The 15,346-nt window shown below is 47.9% G+C and overlaps 1 protein-coding gene across 8 annotated transcripts in view; it reads right to left on the bottom strand.

The window, feature by feature from the left end:
* SUN1 (Sad1 and UNC84 domain containing 1) overlaps positions 1-15,079 on the bottom strand; it is a 52,272-nt gene extending 37,193 nt beyond the window's left edge. For 5 of the 8 annotated variants that reach the window (XM_039226005.1, XM_039226007.1, XM_039226008.1 and 2 more), the window contains exon 1: positions 15,010-15,068. The gene's annotated coding sequence lies outside the window, so the exon portion shown is untranslated. Of the gene's footprint in view, positions 1-1,162; positions 1,218-15,009 lie in introns of those variants that run through there. The other 3 variants (XM_039226006.1, XM_039226012.1, XM_039226011.1) reach the window with 3 other exon arrangements.
* Between the last annotated feature and the right edge of the window lie 267 nt (positions 15,080-15,346).

Below are 15,346 nucleotides of genomic sequence, written 5' to 3'. Positions count from 1 at the left end.
GGGGGGGACTACCTAAAAACAGAAAAAACAGAAGGGATCCTTAGTCCCCAGGCAAGCATTTGCTGTAGATGCTGACTGATGCTTTCCCAAGCACCTCAGAACCAGAAAACTGCAGGCTGATCGACACACGAGCTCTAGGCACCGCTTATACCTTTTAGTTTTCCCCAAAAGAACATAGGTAGTTTTTTCTTAATTAAAAAGTTTTAGGGTGCCTGACTGGCTCAGTCAGTAGAGCAGGAGACTCGATCTCAGGGCCATAAGTTTGAGCTCTACAGTGGGTGAAGAGATTACTTAAAAATAAAACCTTAATGGAAACCAACTTGACAATAAACTATTTGTAAAACAAACAAACAAACAAAGACAACAAATAAATAAATAAATAAAACTAAAAAAAAATAAAACCTTAAGGGACAGTGGGTTGGCCATCTGACTTGGGCTCCAGTCATGATCTCGAGGCTCATGAGTTCAAGCCCCAACATCAGGCTCTCTGCTGTCAGCACAGAGACTGCTTCAGATCTATTCCCCTCTCTCTGCCCCTCCCCTGCTTGTGCTCTCTCAAAAATAAATAAAACATTTCAAGAAAATAGTAAAAAATGATAAAAAATAAAATCTTAAAAACAAGTTTTGAGCATACTGTTTTTCAGATTGTCATCTAAATTTCCCTGGAATGACTCAAACTTTCCTCTGGCTAAAAATATTCTCTCTCTCACACACACACACCACACACCCACACACACTCCAAATTTAAAAAAAAAAAAAACACCTCATAGTAGTAGTGTGAATCATAATCCATTGTTGAAAAATCTAAGGAAGATAAGACCAAAAATAAAGACCAGACTGGACAAAAAATACTTATGTGTAAATGACTGTTCCCTATAAACCAAACCAAAAGTACTTCAATTCACACCATTTTCTAAGAATCCAAATATTCTTTAAAGAATTAAGAACCATAGAAATAAGAAACATTGTTTATGTTATAAAAATTGTACTGGGCCTACTAATGCCAACAAGCACCACAAAACTGCATTTAAGGAACATTTCAGCACCCTCAGTGCGTCTCAGGGACCCCGTGGCCAGGAAGCAAACACACGGCCTTACTTGGCCCACTATCAACACATACTTAGCCCTCCGGCTACACATGAAATGAACTCTGGCCACTTACCAGTGTGCCAGTCCAGTACCCCGTCCACCTGCCTGACCAACTCGGGGGTCCAGGCTCAGGGGTGGTGGGAGCGCGCAACCAGGTGGCCTTGTCACCAGGGCCCCCCAGCGTGGCTCACCTGCCGGTGCAGAACCCAAGCCACGCCCTGCAGCGTAACAATGGCTTCCGACTACCCAGACAGCGCCAGGAACCTACTAAGCAACCAAGAAATGCTTATGTAAATACCCCATAATTGTTCTCATTCTCCAGGCTGGAAATGGACTCATCTTCATCCCCAAAGTCACCTTTCACCTTAACATTCTTCACCTGCTTTGCTGACATTATTAAACTTCAGTATAAAGTTGTCATAATTGTTAATTTGTACCAACTGTGCCACAATGGGCATTTGATACACCCTTAGTGAACTGTTTCCTGGGTTGGTTTACGTCTCCCTGAAGTTTACAGAGCTGAGTGTTACCAACACAAACGGCGGACGCCCCAAAGCAAGTACTTGAGCATCCGCCTCAAAGATCAGGACACAGCTGAAAGCACCCAGCTGAGAACAGGGGTGGAGTCCTGCAGATGTGGGCTCAGGTCCCAACTCAGCCCGCTGGCTGATCCGCCGCGGCTGCTGACCCTCGGGGAGCCTCCGAGTGTGGAGCGGGGCTGGGGAGGGCCTAAGGAGCTGTGGCCTGTCACTCAGCACAGGGGCGGCAGTTCTGGAGCCTGGTGAGGGCATATGCAACACCTCACAGCCTTACTTGACAAGTTACATTTCTATGTTCTCACATCTTTATCCCACTACAAGAAATATATTAATTTCCAGTGCATGACAAATGGTGTTTCCAGAAACTAACGGGTGGAGGACCAGCTACGACCACATTTTTCAACCTGGTCCTTCCACGCAGCGAGCCAGACCACAGAGCCTAGCCATATAGCCCACACGTAGCAACTTTAATGGAGGCCTCATGCCACAGCTTCCAGATATATTTCTTGTCACTGAAATAAATTTGATCCCAGAACCATACACAGCTACTGGCCATCACAGGAATCCTATGAATGACAGGATTCTAGCAAAGTGTGTAAAAAGCCCAACAGGTGAGAGCAGGGAAAGGGAAGCTGGGTGACAACAGAACTAGGAGACTCAGGGCAAAATGTCTGAGGAGAGGAGATATGAATGTAATAAAAAGCCCAAAGACGGCACCCTCGAGAGGGTACCAGTGTGGACAGACACCAGGCTCTGGAGCACCCGGCAGTTGGCTCTGGAGGAAAGACAGGAGGGGCCAGTGGAGGGAACGCCACGACGCTCACGGCTTACCATCCACAACAGCACAAGGTGAGTGAGTGACCACACACTCTGACCTTTCCCACCCACTCTGATTTCACTCCTATAAGGACATGAATTTCACGTCATGCCTTCCAGGGAGCTCCATCTAAGTACAAAACTCTGCACAGAATCTGGCCCAGCGTAAGCGGACCTGCGGCCCGGGGAGAGACTCGTGGCCCGGGGGATGTTTTGGCCACTGCTTACTCCACAGCCCGGAAAACCACTTCTCCCCTGGAGAACCACACATGGATCGAACTCCTGCAGAGCAGGATGTGCAAGGGGGCAGCACGACTCAGTCTCCCAAGGGAGGGGCAATTCCTGCTCTCTCCCAAGCACACCATAGAACAGAATTCCTGGACATGATGGTTACCTGTTACTAGAGTTTATCTGGGCCCTCCTCTCCACTGACTCCGCTCTTTCCTTCTTTCCCTCCCTCTCTCCCCCTAAACAGATCACACAATGGCTTCAGGACACTGAAAATAATCTTCAGTTCCATTCCTAAAACGTGAGCATTAAAATTACAGGATGAAAATGAAATAAAGTGGAAAGGATTTAAAAAAAAGTTTTTTTTGGGGGGGGGGCGCCTGGGTGGCTCAGTTGGTAAAGCGTCCAACTTCAGCTCAGGTCATGATCTCACGGTTCGTGGGTTCGAGCCCTACGTCGGGCTCTGTGCTGACAGCTCAGAGCCTGGAGCCTGCTTCAGATTCTATGTCTCCCTCTCTCTGACCCTCCCCTGCTCACGCTGTCTCTCTCTCTCAGAAATGAAACACTAAAAATAAATTTTTTTAAAAACAACTTTTTTTGAGAGAGAAAGAGCGAGCGAGTGAGCACAAGCAAGGTTGGGTCAGAGAGAGGGAGACATAGAATCTGAAACAGGTTCTAGGCTCTGAGCTGTCAGCACAGAGCCCGACGCAGGGCTCGAACCCACAAACCGTAAGATCATGACCTGAGCCAAAGCTGGATGCTTAACTGACTGAGTCACCCAGGCACCCCTGAAAGTGGAAAGGATTAAATGAAATAATGAATGGAAGGCAGTGCCTGACCATGACAAACACTCAGATACTAGCTTTAATATTCTGTAGAATAAAGTTTTTTAAACCTTTTAAAAACCCAACTTTTTCTTCAGAGTTAGCAACTCTTGAGATGGAGGATTCACTCAACCCCAGGTCTAAATAAAACACAAAGTCGACCAGGTGGTTCAGACGGCTCCAGCTCGGAGTGGACAGGCTGCAATGGCAGCTCCAACCCTCCATCAGAAGCGGATCAGAACACCTATCGGCAAACCAGCAATTCTGATACTAGATCCACTGATAGCTAAGCCTAAGCGCTAAGCATTTTCAGAATGCTGGTGCCAGCTTCCATTTCCATCACTAAGTAGAGCCCGCATGTAACCTTAGAGCCTTCCTAATTGTTATTGCAGCCCTGCCCCCACCAGGCTCAGCCTGAGACTCTAGGGAAATCACACAAGCATTAGGTGCAAAAGCTGATTGAAAACGTCTTCAATGGCATCAGAAAGCCCTGGAAAGAATCTGAGGTCGACATTTTGCAAACAGATGTGCTACAAAGAAGGACCCTGCCCAGGCGCCACTGCCCTTTTCTCCAGTCCCTTCCAGGCTGCTCCTTTCTCAAAGTGTCCTGTGCTGACTGCTAGGGCCGGGGTCAGGGGCCATACTGGGCCCCAAGCTGCAGGCGCAGAGCCCCAGGGCAGGACTCCCCCAGGCTGGCCAGCTTTGCAGGTTTGCATGGGTGGGGGGTGGTTAAGAGCCCCACAGTGCACGAGGGGCCTCCTCTGCCCTGGTAAGAGACAGCGTCTTCAAAGGGGACAGCTGCCTAAGCTCAGGAGACAGAGGGCCAAGAGCGGCCTGTGCAAGCGGAGAAGCATGCCGCTAGGTCACCCCAAGGGTCTCCCTCACTCTTTGTTTTCTAGTGGTTAAGATAGTGTGCAAGCCAGCATACAGGCAAAGGACTGGTCCCCTGTTTAGGCTGAGCTTTCTTACAAACCTAAGGAATTAAGTATCTTTATAAACATGCAGTTCTTAGCAGAGTTCTAAAATCAGATTTAAAAGAATTGTTTTTTTTAGGGGCACCTGGGTGGCTCAGTAGGTTAAGCGTCTGACTTCGGCTCAGGTCACGATCTCATGATTCGTAGGTTCAAGCCCCATATAGGGCTCTGTGCTGACAGCTCAGAGCCTGGAGCCTGCTTTGGATTCTGTCTCCTCTCTCTGCCCTTCCCCTGCTCATGCTCTGTCTCTCTCAGTCTCTCAAAAATAAATAAACATTTTTAAAAAATGATTTTTTTTTTAAATGTTAAGGGGCACGTGGGTGGCTCAGTCAGTTAAGCATGACTCCTGATCTCAGCTCAGGTCTTGAACTCAGGGTTGTGACTTTGAGCCCCACACTGGGCTCTGTGCTGGGCAAGAGGCCTACTTCTAAAGAGGTCAATAGGTAAATAAAAATAAATAAATAAATAAATAAATAAATAAATAAAATAAAATACTCTTAAGTTACACTATGCTTCTCCTTTAATGCCCTTTGAGTACGTACAGTTATACTGACATCATACAGTAGAGATGAAAACACGAAGCTTAGTTTCTGTTCTTGAATGCTTTAAACAAGAATGAATTGGGGGCACCCAGGTGGCTCGGTCTGTTGAGTGTCCCATTCTTGATTTCAGCTCAGCTCATGATCCCGGGGTTGTGGGAGCGGGAGCATGGAGTTTGCTTGGGATTCTCTCTCTCTCCCTCTGCCCAAACACTGCTCATGCACACTTTCACTCTCTCTCCCTAAAATATATACATAAAATACATTTTAACGTATATGTTTAAAAAAAGAATGAATTTTAGTTCTATGAGCACATATAAATTGAATTTTTACTACTCAGAATGTCTGTACTAATCTAGTAACAAACATGCCTGAAATCTCTCGAAAATTACAAGTCACACACACGAGGGTTGAAAACAGAGCTTCAAGTAAATGGCAAAGCCAAAGAGAAAAAAGTAGTATCTCTGAAATAATATTAGCACACAATATTTTCATGGGCAACGCTATCAGTTCTAAAGGAAAACTGGAGAAAAGACCCTCCACAGGCCACAACCGCCCATCGGGACACAACGGTGTGCAGAGCACTGTCTACAGATCAAACTTCCCTTCAGCTGATTTAGTCTCTGACAAAGTGGATCGGGACTCATGAGCCCAACTGGAACAGACTGGTGCAGCTTTCCAATCAGGGATCCTCATAAACACCCTGCCAAGTCCCTGCACAAAGTGGCCCTCCCTGCAAGGCAAAGGTCAGGACCAGTGGCTCTTGTCCGTGACCTGCCCACAGGGACAGCAGCAATCAAAGGAGACAGTGACAGACTCTCTTCCCAGCTCTGGGCACAGCTCCAGACACCGCCATCTGCCACAAGAGCCCTCCCAGAGGGACACGCTGCACTGACAGCACAGGGCTCCCGCTGCACAAAGCAGGTCCACACTGGCCCTGGGCCCACCGGCCCCGGCGCGTCGGGCCAGCAGCGGGCGCTCGGCCAATCAGGCAGTCCATCCAGGACCTTACAGAGAGGTGCCAGGGGACGTGCACGTACATACAACAAATGCAACAAACGTGCTAACGCCAGCCTCGCCCACCCTTAATCACTCAGGGCTGTTTTCAAAGGGCAGCTGCACTGCAACTGGGTGTTCGGTGTGCTACATCCTCTGCAAGTACAAACTGCTTTTCAAACTAAAATAAGTCTTTAAAAATTAGAACTAAATCTTACTGTAACTATTCTGGTCAGATCTTAATCCCAGTAAAACTAAATAATGTAGAGACTAATAAAAACACCAGTTATTTCTGCCTACAGATTTAAAAAAAGCATAATGTGGTCTAACTAAAGCCATAAAAAAATCATTATTAGGGTTAGAAATGGGCATTCAGCTATTTTTATCTTAAGAAAGAGAACAATGTTAGTTTACGAAAAACTATGATTTATACTGAGAATCCTAAAAATGAAGTGAGTATTTAAAACAATTAATCAAGGGTGCCTGGGGGCTCAGTTGGTTAACCGACTTCAGCTTGGGTCAAGATCTCACGGCTTTGAGTTTGAGCCAGGGTAGGACTCTGTGATGACAGCTAGGGTCCTGGAGCCTGCTTCCCATTGTGTGTCTCCCTCTGTCTCTGCCCCTTACTCACACTTTCTCTCAAAAATAAACATTTAAAAAATTAAAAATAAAGCAGTGAATCAGATAAAAACAACTAACACAAAAATACCTGAAAAGCCCCCACAGAATGCTAAACTTTGTATGTATATACATACTGTTTATACGTGTATATATACAAGTATTTCAGTGTCTTCTAAATTTGTAGAAAACACACTAAATTTAATGGTGGAATTATAGAGAATGGGACTTTCCCGTTTCACTCACACTCTTCTGCACTGCTCTACTAACCCAGTAAGTATCATTTTCAAAACAAAGGCTTTTCTGATCTTCATTAGTGAAGTGGTATGGGGGCACGCAGACTCTGAAATTCAGCCCTGGGACCGGGAACGACAGCACACTCACATTGTGTGCCGCCATCAACTGGGAGCAGTGTCTAGGCTGGGTGGGAGGGAGCAGCAGCAGGTGGGACAGAGCGGCTGGCGAGCACAGGGCAGGGGTCCGCCCTAGCGGTCATGCAAGCAGCAAGTCTGTGCCAAAGGAGAGTTTTCGGCCACAACAGGAGACTTAGTCTGGGGACAACGAGAAGACAACAGGAAGAGATCGGGATGGACACAGCTCTGACTTCTAGAGACGATCGCTGCTCCATGAAGACCCGGCGTCACACCAGTACATCACCTAATGATAAGTGCTCCGCATCTGTTAATAACAAGCCCATTTCCTCTCACAGTGGTACCATCATAACGTTTCAGCAAAGCCCAAAGTCAAGCTACTTATTTCCTACATGTTAACATAAAGCGTCCTTCTTCTTAGAGCCCAGAGCATCAACAACATAGTTTACGTACCTGCTTCACACCCAGAACTCACTAGTCTCCTCACACCCAGCACAGGTAGGAGGCCGCCCATGGCGCTGCCCGCAGCGACCAGGCAGCAATTCCCCGGGCTCTGCCACACTAGACGTTGCCCCCAGACGATGGGAGTGCCAGACCGTGTGTGGCCAAAGACCCAACTGGGAGGTCTGCCTTTTTCTTCCTGTTTTATAGGGTGTCAACCATATGCGTCACACATGCCTGGGACATCTCCATTTCTCACTGAACTGGCCTATCATGACTAGGGCTGTGCTGTCCGTCCTTCCCTGAGTCTCATGTCCATCCAGCCCACAAAGGCCTCCTGCAACCCAAGAACATATAAAGAGTCTGTTACAGATTCTATTACTCTGACTTGATTTACCTAATTCGTAATTCCTTTGTACCTAGTGAGGTAAGCATCCAATTTTACTTCATGTTGAACACTTCCATCAGGACGGTCTCAAGTAACTAAATGCAGGGGTGTCTACACGTCCATATCACCCATCAGCCTGCTCCTCCGCTTTCAGCGGGTCACCCCCTCTTCATCCCTGCTCCCTCTGCTGTGCCGTGACCTGCTGGCTTCCTGCAAGCTCCAGCCTTGTCCCTCCAACCAAAATACCGCCAGAATGGTCTGTCTACAAAAAGATCAACCATATCACTGCCTTCATGTGCCACCACATGGCTCCCTAGCATCCAGACATAAGACGCAAGAGACTGAAAGCACAGGACCTTCCACCCAGACACCCACTTCTCTTCTCCACCTGCCACAAATCCACAGTGGCTTCACTGCGATCCTGGACTCAAGACAACCCTATTCTCCTTAGCCCACTTACACACCGTTCCTATACTCTTCCCCCGTCTGGGATACTCTCCTGATTCCCCATCCTCATTCCCTTGGTCGCTTTCCACCCAAGATGCTCCTGGCATTTCTTCTACTCATCCTTGGAGTTCGGAGCTGAGACACCACCTCCAGGAAGCTCTCCCGGAGCCCCCATCCCCCATGTCCAAGTTAGATGCTAGGTTTAGTGCTCCCTAGCACCCGTCACTTGACAGAAACTGTAATAACTACTTATTAATGGGACTCTCCCTCCACCTAGACCCTGTATCTGAGGGCAGCAACCAATCCTCCCCCCGAGCAAATGAACCCTTTATAGGTGTCTGCACTGGGGATGGGGAGGACCTCACTGCTGCGTGGGGTGCCTGCTTTGCTTTTAGACTGAAAATCCTCGAGTCCTTCATCGGTCTCCGCTGCTCATCAGTGCGCTGGGCAAAACTAGTCAAGAGCTGCACATGTGCACGAACGGAAAGGATCACGCACACCGTGGCCACCATACTCTTTCTCCCAGCACATGCAAAGCACTTGTTATGTTTCCTCATCTGATCAAAACAGCTGTATCAGCTTTGTTTCATTTCCAATTATAATTGGGAATGATAATTAGAAGCAGCAATTACAGGATTTTATTTATACTGTGAATATAAACACCTAACCCACACCAGTTCTCCATAACCCTTTGTAAGCTCTGTCCCCTCCTGTCCATGAGGTATGAGGCTAAGACCACGTGTTCCCTGGTGCTGAAAAGGTTTGTAGCACAGGCAGCAAGTGAAAGAATCACCCAATTGCTCTGTTTGCCATATTCTAGATAGAGCTCACATCTTCCAACAATATTAACTGAAGATCAGACAAAATAAAAAGAATGACTAAAAAGGCAACCAGGCAAAGCAACCTGCTTTGTTTTGAAGCTACTCAAGTGCCCTGGGAGCCTCCTCACCCCTGCTGGGAATTGCTGATCTACTCCTGGGTGTTCTTTCCACCCCTTACACCTGGGACCTGCCATTTATTCCACACAAATATCAAAAAGCATCTGTCGCATAGTTCCCTCCTCAACTAAATCTGCAACCAATGGCCAATCATGGAGCGCCCTGTGTGACTGAAGGAAAGACACTGCTCCCAGAGAACAAGCACAGTTGATTACAGATGTAACTCAAACTGCAGGACAGCCTGATGAACCACACAAGTTACTTAATGAAGTAGAACCAATTACAAGAGACGATTATGACAAACAGCGTATCATAAGCAGCAACGTCGTGGCCGAAGTTCCCATCTGCCAATCCTGTTTATTTTGGCCCAATGGAAGTAAGCGGTTTCAAATGCACATCAGCAGGTCCACAATCCTCTGCATGAAATCAAGAGAGGCAAGCAGCCCAAATAGCAATGAGTTCCAAATTTAGGAAAAAGGGGAGGAGGACAGAACGGGCACAGCTATTCCACTGAAATACGGCAGCAGCCGTACTCAGTTACCACATCACTCCTGCCTGGACACCATCATTGTCTTGTTCCCACCTGCCCTATGACCCCAGATGTGTGCGCCCCCTTCTGTGCTCTGCTCAGGACCACCTCTCCTGAGTCAGCAGTGGGCCTCACGGTCACTGCCATTCCCTGGGCTCTTGCCTCATCCTGAAATATTTAAGTGAGGGCAGGAGTTAACAACGCTGAAAGACGCAACTTTCATCCTGTGTCACTTCTCCCAAAAATGTCATCTGGCATTTATACTGTTAGCAAATTCAAATCGGCTCTATTTTCAGAATCTGGAGACCATTTGATCATCATAAATTCAGACCAGGAAACAATGGTTATAAGCAGACACTCAATCAAATGCCAGCATTCTCTGAAAATAGGTCACCCAAGAATTTCCAGTTTAAAATGGTGCACGGGGTGGGGGGGATGGGGGGAGAGCACACCTCGTTGGCACAGTTGGTCAAGTGTCTGACTCTTGATTTTGGCTCAGGTCACAATTCCGGGGTTGTGGGATTGAGCCCCACGTTGGGCTGGCACTGACCATGGAGCCTGCATGGGATTCTCTCCCTCTCTCTCTCCCTCCCTCCTTCTGCCCCTCTCCCGGCTTGTACACATTCTCTTTCCCCAAAATATAAACTAAAAAATTATTTAAAAAATGGTGCACTGAACAAAGATGGTAGCTCCCACTCTCTTCCAACACCCCTCCCAAAAGGAAATTGTTTCCTAAAGGCATATATCCACAGAGCAGAACAAAAGGAAGAAAAGACAACAGCAAGACCCTGGAAGCTAGAAAGCAAAGGAGTGAAATGAAAACACACCTATGCTAAATGAAAACACACATACACAAAAAGCTAGATCATAAACTTACAATGAGGAACGCGGAGAAATAATCCAATCCTCAAATGGTTAAGATAGTGGCACCCGTGTACATCTAGAAGTCAGCATGTAGAAAAGAACCAAAAATACAGGAAGAATCGAAAGCCCAAAGTCTATTTAAGAAATTGACAAAACCACGTGATCATCTCAAGTGGCGCAAGAAAAGCACTTGTCAAAATCCAACACTCTTTTCATGATATAAATGTTTGACAAACTAGGAACAGAAGGGAATTTCCCCAACCTGATAAGACGCATTTACTTAAATCCACCACTAACACTATACTCCATGGTAAAAGGTGGAAAGCTTTCCCCTAAGATCAACAAGACAGGGGTGCCCGCTTCCACCACTGCTATTCACCACTGTACTGGAGCTCCAGCCTGAGCAATCAGGCAAGAACAAGAAACAAAAGGCGTCAAACTGAAAAGGAAGAAGCAAAGCCATCTCTATTCACAGATGACATGATCTCATGTATAGAAAATCCTAAAAAATGTACCAAAAAAACCACTGTAAAAGCTAGCAAATTCAGCAAGGTTGCAGGATACATGAGCAACACACAAAAATCAGTTGTGTTTCTATAAACTAACAATGAGCAAACAGGAAATAAAATCAAGAAAACAATTCTTCTCACAACAGCATCAAAAAGAACAAATTTAGGAATAAATTTAACCAAAAAGTACAAAACTGGCACACTGAAGATTACAAACACTGCTGAAAGAAATGAAAGAAAAATACATGGAAAGACATTCTTTATTCGTAGGCTGGAAGACTTAATATTTTGAAACAGAGAAATATATTCCTAAATGATCTACAGGTTCAATGCAATCTCTATCAAAATCCCAATGTTTTTTGCAAATATGATAAAATTATCTTTAAATTCCTATGGAACTGCAATGAATCCCAAATAGCCAAAAACAATCTTGAAAATGAGTAACAAAGTTGAAGGACTCACACTTCCTGATTCCAAAATGCACTACAAAACAGTGTTGGTCCTGGCATCAGGGGACACATATAGACTAAGAGAGCAGAACTGAGAGTCCAAAAATGCATCCATAGATTTATGGCCACCTGATTTTCTACAAGGATGCCAAGATCAAAGAACAGACTTTTCAACAGTCTGTTGATGCTAAGACAAATGGACATCCACACGCAAAAGAATAAAGCTGGACCCCTACCTCACACCACACACACAATTTACTCAAAACCCATGGAAGGCATAAATACAAGAGCTTAAACTTTTAAGACTCTTTAGTGAAAATAGGGGTAAATCTTCACGATCCTGGATTTGAAAATGGTTTCTTAAATATGATACCAAACACATAACACATAAGCAACACAAGAAAAAATGGATGAACTGGACTTCATCAAATCTAAAGCTTCTGCGCATCAAAAAATACTACCAAAAGAGGGAAGGGACAACCAAAGAATGGGATAAAGTATATGCAAATCACACATCTGGTAAGGGTCCAACATCCAGAATATATAAACAACTCTTAGAATTCAACAAAAAGACAAACAACCCAGTTTTAGAAATTGGCAAAGAACCTGAATGGATATTTCTCCAAAGGAGAGATGCACATAGCCAACCAATACATGAAAAGATGCCATCGGTTATTAAGTAAATGCAAACCAAAACAAGCTACCACCTCACATGTACTAGGAAGACCATTATACACAGAACAAAGCCAAACCAGAGATAACAAGTGCAGGAGACAATACGGAGAAACTGGAACCCTTGCACCCAGGTGGTGGGAATGGGAAATGATGCAGCAACTGTGGAAAACAGTTGGGTGGTTCCCCGACACGTTAAATAGAGCCACCATACGACCCAGCAACTCCACTCCTAGATATATACCCATAAAACTGAGAACAAGTCCTCAAAAACTCAAATACAAATGTTCTCAGGAGCTTATTCATAATAAGCAAAAAAGGAAAACTCAAAAGTCCTCTAATAGATGCATGGATGAAAGAACTGTGGTATATTCATGCCGTGCAGTATCATTCGGCCATAAACAGGCATGAAGTATTGACCAGGTACAACATGGATAAACCTTGAAAAAATTATGTTAAGGGAAAGAAAGCAGACATGAAAGGCCATGGATTGTATGAATCCACGTATATAAAAAAAAATCCCAAATATGCAAAGTCATGGACAGAAAACAGGTTAGCAGACACCAGAGCTCAGAAGCAGGGGGCAATGGGGGCATGCCTGCTAAGGGGTTTGGGGCTCCCCTGGAGGGCGCAGCTACGAAACTGGACGGTGGTGATGACTGCGCACCATGCTGGACGCCACTGAACTGTGCAGATGGATTCAGGTGGCAAATTCTGTGACAAGTGTTCCACCACAGTAAAAGAAAAAGTAGTGGTTAGGGACTAGCCATGAACCCCCTTTCAACCTGCTTTTAAAAAAGACTGGAACTTAACACCAAGGGTTCTCTACCCCCGAGGAGAAGGGAACACACAATTTCCAGGATGCCTTCCTGGAGGGGAGAGGAGGGGCATTTCCTTATAATTTTTGAAGGCCACACCCACACCTCTTCCACCCAACTCTGAAAACCCAATAAAAGGACCTCAAGAAGAGGAAAGCCAACTGCTATCAGCCAATAGCGACAAGACCAAAGCAGGTGCACAGCAGTTCCAAAGGGCCGTGCAGGACCCCTCCTCACACAAGCACGTTCAGACCACCCAACATTTCAGCAAAGACACACCAGAGCAAGCAAAGCCTGAGGTTACAGAAGGAACGAAGGAGGTGCTACCGCATTTACAAAATGAGAAATAAGTCACTAAGTTTTAGAGGGAAAAAGTTCTGGGACATTTAAAATATGATGGCCAAGGGGCGCCTGGGGGGCTCAGTGAGTGGAGCAACTGACTTCGGCTCAGGTCATGATCTCGCGGTTCCTGGGTTTGAGCCCCACATAGAGGGCTCTGTGCCAACAGCTCAGAGCCTTGAGCTGCTTCCAATTCTGTGTCTCCCTTTCTCTCTGCCCCTGTCCTACTTGCTCTCTCTCAAAAACAAATAAACATTAAAAAAATTTTAAATATAATAGCCAACATAAAATGCTAAACAAAGGAGTTACAAGAAGATTGGGGAAATCTCCTACAAAGTGAAACAAAAAGACAAACATGGAAAACAACAGAGAGAATTTTATTTTAAGCAGAAATAGGATCCAAGTGGTCCAATACCCAAATAATAGTATTTCTAAATTACACAGAATAAAAGAAAACTGAAACAAAATAAAGAGGAGAAAATCGTCAAAGAAAATGAATTGAGAAAATTCCCAGAACTAACTAACCATCCTGAGTTTCCCACCTTGGAAGAACTCTAAACTGTCCACCGACAGGGATGAAAAGAAACCAAAACCCAAGGTTCTGCGCGCCGAAGCGCCGGGGAGGAAAGCGGCTCGTACACACAGTACACACAGGACGGAGGGCAAGGGCAGCTCCCACCTGAACAGCAGCCCTGGGGGCTCGGGAAACGCCCACAAAACCGGGAAGACTTTCCAACTTGGGGTTAGAGACAGGCACTGGAGGGCCGAGCAAGGAGGGGTGCTGGGGGGGGGGGGAGAGTAACCTGCCAACAAACAGCGGCAGAGCGCCAGCTACCGGGCTACCTGGCGGCTGGACACCGAAGGTGCAGCAGGCGACAGGACCTGGGGCTCACCCCTGCGAGGCGGGGTGGGAGCCCCGCACGGCCGCACGAGTGCACTCTGACGGCAGGCTGCAGACCAGGTGAAGGGAGGCGTCGCGAGCCGGACACGCCGGACGCCCCTCGACCCAACCCAGGACTCCGGGGAGGCCGAGCACTCCGAGGCCGGCTACGAAACGAGTGGGGTAAGGGGGACAGGAGTAAGGGGCGCCCGAATAAGACTGGTGTGGGGGGAGTAGGGGGTCCGGGCCTCCCGGGTGTGTTGGGGGACTGGGTTCAGTGGCGACCGAGTGAGGGGAGCCGGGGTCTGGGGGCGCCAGCTCGCCCAGGTGTGTGGACGGAAGCGGGGATCGAAGGTGCGTGGGTAAGGGAAGTCAGGGGAGCCAGCGTGTAAGAGAGGCGGGGGGTGGGAGCACCCGGGGTGGTCGGGGGACGGCAGCGCCAGAGGCTCCCGCGCGCGCACGCGTCCCCAGAGCCCCACCGGGGCCCAGGCACGCCACTGACGTCTGGCGGAGAGGACGCCCCGGGACAGGCCTGCTCAGAACACGGGCCAGGTACGAGGACGCTCGGGACTGAGGAGGGGGCGGCGGCCGTTGGCCGCCCAGGCGGGGCCCGCGGCTCGGCCAGGGCCCGTCGCCCCTTGCCCGCAGCTCCCGCCCGCCGTGAGGGACGTCTTGGCCCCAGTCCTGTGCCCCCAGCTGGCCTCGCCGGGCCCATGCCCCCACCCCCGCCAACGAGCTCACCTGCCTCGCGCCACAGCCACCTCCTCCGGCGCCGCCGCTGCTACCAAGGGCCTGGTCCGCGCCGCCCAGACTCGATCCCGAGAGGAGACCTTGCGGACGCCAGCCAATCGCGTGCCGCGCCCGGAGGCGGGGCGGGAGCGACACGGACTTCCACCAATCTCGAGCGCGCTGCTTGAAGCTTCTCGGTCAATAAGGAGGCAGCCTTTCTAGGAGCCTGGCCTATCGGGAGCTAAGGCCGGGGCCCGAGGCGGAGAAGTGGGCGGGGCTTCGAGGCGCCGCGGCGCGCCGCGGTGCACGGCGGGAGGGGCCTTTCGTTGCTGGGGCCGTAGAGCGGGGG

Source organism: Hyaena hyaena, unplaced genomic scaffold, assembly GCF_003009895.1.
Source record: "Hyaena hyaena isolate Hyena2069 unplaced genomic scaffold, ASM300989v1 scaffold_20, whole genome shotgun sequence".
NCBI lineage: Eukaryota > Metazoa > Chordata > Mammalia > Carnivora > Hyaenidae > Hyaena > Hyaena hyaena.
The sequence above is the reverse complement of the archived record's forward strand: the minus strand, read 5'-3'. Positions and strand labels throughout refer to the sequence as shown.